This window comes from Drosophila subpulchrella, unplaced genomic scaffold (genome assembly GCF_014743375.2).
Source record: "Drosophila subpulchrella strain 33 F10 #4 breed RU33 unplaced genomic scaffold, RU_Dsub_v1.1 Primary Assembly Seq36, whole genome shotgun sequence".
NCBI lineage: Eukaryota > Metazoa > Arthropoda > Insecta > Diptera > Drosophilidae > Drosophila > Drosophila subpulchrella.
In genome coordinates, this window is record NW_023665582.1 from 570282 (window position 1) to 579104 (window position 8823).

At 31.3% G+C, this 8823-nt stretch overlaps 1 long non-coding RNA gene across 1 annotated transcript; it reads left to right on the forward strand.

Moving 5' to 3' along the window:
* The first annotated feature begins 6320 nt into the window (after positions 1-6320).
* On the forward strand, positions 6321-8535 carry LOC119561745. Its single transcript, XR_005221440.1, has 3 exons — positions 6321-6443; positions 6506-6573; positions 8193-8535. It is a non-coding gene; the product is annotated as an uncharacterized LOC119561745 (long non-coding RNA).
* The last annotated feature ends 288 nt before the right edge of the window (positions 8536-8823 follow it).

Consider the following 8823-nt stretch of genomic DNA (forward strand, 5'->3'; position numbering starts at 1 on the left):
GGGCTACATTTAGCGCCAAAAAATAGAACTTGTATTTCGTACACGTCCGGTTCGGATTGTCGGTTGTCGCCTCGCCATAGGATTCTTTGTGCGCAACGGTCTGACTCCTGTACTTTTATTTGGAGAAACATCTCTTTGATATCTCCGACAAATGCAATTTTGTGTTCTCGAAAATTCATTAGAACTGTTGACAATTGGCTATATAGATCTGGACCTGGCAAAAGGAAATCATTAAGACAATAACCATGGCTTTTGGAGGCCGCGTCGAAAACTATTCTAAGTTTGTCTAGCTTGTTGCTATTTAGAACTCCAAAGTGTGGCAAATAGTAGGTCAAGGGAGTGATATTAGTTTTCTCAGCAGAAGTCAATTTCCTCATATACCCATTTTGTATGTAGGAGTCAAAGGTTTGTTTATATTTTTTCCCGTACTCCGGGTTTTTGTCCATTTTTCTTTCGCATAACAACAATCTAGAGTATGCATTTTTGTAACTTTTAGGTAGTTTAATGTCGTCACTTTTCCAAAATAGACCACATTGAAATCTGTCATCGATTCGTTTGAGGGTTTTGTCAACAATTTCCAAACATCTTCTGTCGTCAAGTGATGTCGGAAAGTCATGAGGTGTTAATAACTCATTCTCAATGAACCAATAGGATTTAACCAGATTGTGTAGAATGTCCAGGTCATCGTTAGGGTTGTCGTAACCTACGCAATTAAATACATGGCATGAATAATTTCTATCTGGAATTTCTCTAATCATTCCCACTGTTCCATGTACAACCCAACCCAGCGCAGTTTTGCTAGCGACAGGTCCTTGAAATGATTGATATTTCAATTTCCGCTTGTCGACACTCAAGGATTTAAATTTTGGACAATCTGTTATGTGATGATTAGTAGACTTACAATAGTTACAATAGTATTTGGATTTTTCAAATGTCTTGACTGGACTTGAGACTGTTAGTGCTGTGTCTTTTGATTTATTCTGACCGAGTCCGAGCAATGTCGCTGCTTTTATGGTTTGACCTAACCATTCGTGAAATAGTATAATCTTCGGATCGTCAGACTTTATTTTTTGAAAATGTTTTATGAATGAGATTCTTTGAGAAACCTGAATTTTTTCTAGAATTTCCTCAAACAGCAAATTGTTACGAATCTGATCAATATCATTGAAGGACAGTAAAGTTTGAATGAGATTTGTAATCATATCAAAAAAAAGTTATGAGTCTGTCATATTTATCCTCTTTGATTACAGGAAAAGCTCGAATTTTATCTATCATCATTTTCACGACATGACTACAGTCTCCGAATCGATTTCTTAATATGTCAATTATCTCATTTACATTTTGTGGCACTAATAGAAGTGACTGTACACATTCTTTGGCTCGACCTGTCAGTGCTTTTCGCAAGCGATTGATGTTTTCGTAGTCGGTGAATTTACACACTTGAGAACTGTTCTCATACTCGGCAATAAAAATTGGCCATTCTAAAGGGTCACCACTGAATAAGGGAAGTTCCTGTTTAATTGTTTGCCTAGCCATAAAACTAACAATGGCATTTGAATTGATGTCATCAGGCTGATCTGTTTGCTTTCGTTGAGAAGTCTTAACCCACTCACGTGTCCTGGTGCCGTTGTTGTACTCATCGCCGATGTTGTCATCTTGGTCGTCTTGGCTTCTGTTGTCTTCTTCAATTTCTGTCATTTGCATCTGCATCTCCAGTTCCAACTGTTTCTCCTCGAACTCAAGCTGCATCCATTTAGCTTTCAGCTCTTGTTGCTTCTGTAGATGCTCCATTTGAAGTTGAAGTTTTTGGGCTTTAACGGATCGTTGAGATTGGTGGCTCCGGTTAGACTGTGCTTCTTCGTCCCACCTTTCTGGAACTTTCTGCGTTGATGCTGCCCCTCGCATAACCGTTGCCATTGAAATCTCCAGTAGATTCGCCGCAGAGGTGCCTGGTCGCGGCGTGTCCTCTATTTCCCTGGGCGTATTGTCGTCATTCTTCTGCTTCTTGAGACGTGTCTTAGGCATCTTTTTGAGGTTGTGTTTGTCCAGTTCCATTCCAATTTTACAGGTACACACACACTAGTCGTCGTCAATGTATGTGTGAAGACTGTTCTGTGCATGTCCGAGATCACGCTCGGTAATACATACACTTGGAAATTTTGGCTGATGAAATTGCGCTCTAGTTTCGCGTAATCCATGTGCCGTTCAGGAGGCTAAGAAGGACCATTTTTTGGGGTAATTACCTGGTAAGGGTTGTACCGATTAAGGATTATGGGGCTCGAAAGACCATTTATTGGGGTAATTACCTGGTAAGGGTTGTACCGATTAAGGATTATGGGGCTCGAAAGACCGACTTCTAACCCACACAAGCCACTGTCGTTGTAGTCGTCGAAAGATTCGCTTGAAGAAAACACTTGTTATATGCTGATCACTTATTTTTGGATCTTTTGCAATATATTTGAGCTTTTGCGCTCGTCAACTCGTGTACTTCAAGAATTTTTTTATGCAAGTGGCGTCTCTTTTTGCCGACTAGAGTGACCGTCTTTCATTCGGTGATACATGCGAGATTTCCATAACAGTTTAGTATTTTTCTTACATAACACAATGACATAACATCAACATATCAAATTCAAATTAATATAATGCATCAACACCTAGGACATGCCTATGTTAATTTCAGCACATAGTTCCATACAAATTGTGCGCTCATTGAGCGCTCAGTGATGAGCTTTTTGCAGTGATTGAGTGCTCAATAAGCGCTGAATGGTACTGCAGGGTTCCCATACGTTGGGCTCTGAGGCGCATTCATATTTCGGCTGGCCGCAAGAGTTTAGCGGCCGGCACTTTTGCATTTTGTTAAGTACACTGTAACACAATGTTGGTGTCGGCACAGTGGGTACTCGCTACAATGATACATGCATACTACAAAATATATAAATATATAAATATATTAATATATAAATATATAAATATATAAATATATACACTGGTCGGCATATGTATTTTGACAAAATAAAAGTTAAGTATACTCATAACTTGAATTTACTTCTTGTAAACTATAGGCATCAATGGAAAGGTAATTTCAATGCCGTTTGAATGATACAATACATTTCTTTACCCATTCAGTACTTATTGAAAAGGACGAATTTGTGTAAATCAACTTTGAAATTTTTAAAAAAAACTTTTTTCCTCGTCTTGAAAACTTAAATTTTTTGATGCAAAAAGTTTCTTCAAACAAAAACAATAGTAACTGCAAAAAGAATTTTTCAAAAATCATTTTTCTTATATTTTTTATGAATTTTTGAAAATGCTTAAAAACAGGCATTTGAGCCATATTTTTGTCTTTTTCATACAAATTTTTTCCGACATTGTCACCTTCAAAAAATCATAAAAAATATAAGAAAAATGATTTTTGAAAAATTCTTTTTGCAGTTACTATTGTTTTTGTTTGAAGAAACTTTTTGCATCAAAAAATTTAAGTTTTCAAGACGAGGAAAAAAGTTTTTTTTAAAAATTTCAAAGTTGATTTACACAAATTCGTCCTTTTTAATAAGTACTGAATGGGTAAAGAAATGTATTGTATCATTCAAACGGCATTGAAATTACCTTTCCATTGATGCCTATAGTTTACAAGAAGTAAATTCAAGTTATGAGTATACTTAACTTTTATTTTGTCAAAATACATATGCCGACCACTGTAAATATATAAATATATAAATATATAAATATATAAATATATAAATATATAAATATATTAATATATAAATATATAAATATATAAATATATAAATATATAAATATATAAATATATAAATATATAAATATATAAATATATAAATATATAAATATATAAATATATAAATATATAAATATATAAATATATAAATATATAAATATATAAATATATAAATATATAAATATATAAATATATAAATATATAAATATATAAATATATAAATATATAAATATATAAATATATAAGTATATAAATATATAAATATATAAATATATAAATATATAAATATATAAATATATAAATATATAAATATATAAATATATAAATATATAAATATATAAATATATAAATATATAAATATATAAACATATAAATATATAAATATATATATATATAAATATATAAATATATAAATATATAAATATATAAATATATAAATATATAAATATATAAATATATAAACATATAAATATATAAACATATAAATATATAAATATATATATATATAAATATATAAATATATAAATATATAAATATATAAATATATAAATATATAAATATATAAATATATAAATATATAAATATATAAATATATAAATATATAAATATATAAATATATAAATATATAAATATATAAATATATAAATATATAAATATATAAATATATAAATATATAAATATATAAATATATAAATATATAAATATATAAATATATAAATATATAAATATATAAATATATAAATATATAAATATATAAATATATAAATATATAAATATATAAATATATAAATATATAAATATATAAATATATAAATATATAAATATATAAATATATAAATATATAAATATATAAATATATAAATATATAAATATATAAATATATAAATATATAAATATATAAATATATAAATAAATAAATATATAAATATATAAATATATAAATATATAAATATATAAATAAATAAATATATAAATATATAAATATATAAATATATAAATATATAAATATATAAATATATAAATATATAAATATATAAATATATAAATATATAAATATATAAATATATAAATATATAAATATATAAATATATAAATATATAAATATATAAATATATAAATATATAAATATATAAATATATAAATATATAAATATATAAATATATAAATATATAAATATATAAATATATAAATATATAAATATATAAATATATAAATATATAAATATATAAATATATAAATATATAAATATATAAATATATAAATATATAAATATATAAATATATAAATATATAAATATATAAATATATAAATATATAAATATATAAATATATAAATATATAAATATATAAATATATAAATATATAAATATATAAATATATAAATATATAAATATATAAATATATAAATATATAAATATATAAATATATAAATATATAAATATATAAATATATAAATATATAAATATATAAATATATAAATATATAAATATATAAATATATAAATATATAAATATATAAATATATAAATATATAAATATATAAATATATAAATATATAAATTTGGAGTTCAAGTGAATAAACCGCGGTCGCACCCCCGCCTACTTTACAGGTGAACTTTTTGCGGCAATACTTTTCGGTCAAGGGGCACTTCGCGCAGAGTGTGATTTCTCCCCTACAGCTACGAAGCAGATCGCCGCATCCGAAGCCCGCCAGCCGCAGCAGCAGCCCTACGCCGAAGCCAAGCGCGCATCAGTTCCCGCCGTCGCCGCTGATTCCCGCCGTCGCCTCCCACGCCGTTCTGCCAGCGCCGTACCCCGCTACCCCCGGCGTACATTTTGGTCCTTCGAGACGGATAAGATAAGTAAAGCTTTTTCGTCTCATTAATTGCCGGTCTGCAGTCAGCCACTCGAAAATATAATTCATTTGACTTTCTCTACGATTTGTCCAAAATCCAAGTCCGATTAAATCCGACAACGGCAATTAATAAATTACTTCGCCATTTTTCTCTTCGATTTTCCTTTTGCAACGTGCGGCCATATTGCCAATTTTTTTCGACTCGTTTTTTAATTGCATTTGGCCGCTCATCCATACATACATACACTTATATAAAATCGAGAAAAAATATTCCAAGCTTAGAAAAAATATTGTGCAAATATAAGCCAGGCATACAGTGAGAATTATTTATCGAAAACGTCCACAACAACACATACCCCGCCGGCAATAATTATTTATTAAATTTAAAACCGGCGAAAATTACATATATACAAATATCTACATACATACAAATATCTACATACATACAAATATCTACATACAAATATCTACATACATACCCATATCTACATACATTCACATATAATTTTTAACTCCACAATCGCGTTTTATTCGGTATTCGGTATTTACTCCGTAAAATTTATGTTATTTAAGCGCAAAAAATACCAGCACTCCACCGCATGCATAGCATCCTCCGTCCACCAATTTTTTCGGTATATTTTTAGTATTTTTCCCTCGGAATATTAAATTAAATTCAAACAATACTCTAATACTCAATAATCAACCGATCGCATCCTCCGGCCAACAACTAGAGGTGCAGAAACATCGGGTGAAACATCGATAACATCGATGTTTTCAAAACATCGGAACCATCGATGGTTCGTGACCACCATCGATGTTTTCACAAACAACTCTGCGCTCGGTGAGAAAAAATTGTAAGTAAATGAATTTCTTATTGTTTTTTCCAAAAACTAACAAAATTGTTGATAATATTTAGGATTTCTAGTTGATGGTGTTGGTGGACGTTGATGGATGACGAAGGCAAGATTGAGAATTACCTGAAAAGTAAGTTATATATCTTTACAAGCCCACGCTTCCTTTAGATATGTGTGCATGCATGTGTATGTACACACATACATTCATAAATTGGCTACTACCCTGCAAGCATTTTCTATCGCGGAAGGCACTATTAAGTGACTTCTAGAAGATGAAAACGATCGTCCGCGATATCGCATTAGGATCGCGGAAGTGACTCCCGTCGGGAAGAAATGTGCCACTTCGGCGACACTTCTCGAAGTCACTTCTGCGTTACTTCTGGAAGTGTCGCCGAAGTCACTTCTAGAAGTGTCGCCGAAGTGGCACATTTTTTCCCGACGGGAGTCACTTCCGCGATCCGAATGCGATATCGCCGAAGTAACTTCTGGAAGTGTCGCCGAAGTCACTCCAAGAAATGTCGCCGAAGTGGCACTTTTTTTCCGACGGGAGTCACTTCCGCGATCCGAATGCTATATCGCCGAAGTAACTTCTGGAAGTGTCGCCGAAGTCACTCCTAGAAGTGTCGCCGAAGTGGCACATTTCTTCCCGACGGGAGTCACTTCCGCGATCCGAATGCGATATCGCCGAAGTAACTTCTGGAAGTGTCGCCGTACTCACTTATGGAAGTCACTCAAAAGTTACTTTACATATGCTTGTAGAAGATACCTAGAATAGTCTTTCCCAATTGGAAAATCTTGAATAAAAACATATTTTTTTTACTTTTAATATTTTGCATTTATTTTTTGTATACGTGCTTTGTCCGCTAGTATACACGGTCCCTGGCATGTAGGAAATTTTGCTGAACAATGTTATTTAGGTCCAGCTCCGTCGACATAAGAAATTTATTAATAACCATTTCTAAAAGAAACAGAAACAAAAATTTTTCTTTGTTCAGTCAAAGTAAAATACATTACCTTTTACAATGAAATATGTTGAGAATCGTTGGATGCTGGGTTTCTCCGCAGTTACACGCCAAGTAATGTCCACAGCTAGCTTGTCCGTAAAAAGGTTTAAATAATCGTACATCTCACGATAAGCACGTAATTTCGAACGCTTTGTTGGGGGTACATTTAAATATGTTAAGCAATTAAAAACATTTAGAAAAAAACAGCTATATTTTTCAAACGCACAATTTGATACAAAACCGCACTGTCCACAGACAATTCACGCAACAAAATGACGCTCGGGCGAAAAATAACGGCGTGGGTCAAAAGGAAGACCCAAAAAAATTTTCAGAAAAAAAGGGGTAACGGAAAATTACCGCGACCTCTTTTTATCGCGTGTTTTACTCAGTACTATCGTCTTTCTATCGCGCAGAAGTGGCTCAGAAGTTACTTCTTCGCGATCCCGACCCTTTTTGTTTTTGTAAAAGTAAGTCCAGAAGTGACTTAGAAGTGACTTCTACGCGATATATGTATATTTTGTTTTTGTAAAATTTGTTCTATCGTGTTTCTATCGCGCAGAAGTTACTAAAAAGTGACTTCTGGACGACAGGCGATAGAAATATCGCCCTTTTGCTTGCAGGGTAATGCCGCAAAAATTTGGCGCAAGCCTTAAAATAAAGTAGCTCTTGTTTTGTTATGTTGTTTAGTGAATAGAAAATTACATACAGTTTAGTAACATGCTTTTCTTATTTATTGGTGTAATAGGAGTGAAACCGACAGAGGAAGTTTAGACGGAGTCAGCACAAAAACGTAAGAGAGAGCGATCGGTTGTTTGGGACCACTTCAAAAAGAGCAGTGACAAAGCGTATGGCATTTGCAACTACTGTGGAAAACATCTTAAGACAGCTGGCAATACCTCAAACTTGCTTGACCATCTTAAGCGCTGTATACAAGCCTCGTCCTGTGAGTCTGAACGAGTATTCAGCAAAGCTGGACAAACCATATCTGACCGCAGGACAAGGCTTAAACCTGAAGTTGTTGATCAACTTTTGTTCCTGAATAGAAATAGACACTTTAAATGATCTCAAATAAATCTCATGTTACTGTTTGTGCTGTTTCTGTTCTTTTTGCATTTTCTTTTTTTTTTTTTAAACATCGATGTTTCACTCGATGTTTTTTTTGAAAACATCGAAAACATCGATGGACACGAACATCGATGTTTCTGCACCTCTACCAACAACTTATTGGCATATTTTGGTATTTTTCTTCATTCAGAAGTTTAAATTAATATTACAATTTCTCCAGCGGGGACTATATATTAACACATATTTGGTATTTTCCCCCTCAATTTATTTCAAACGCAAAAACTACCAGCAAAAAAATATACCAAAATTGA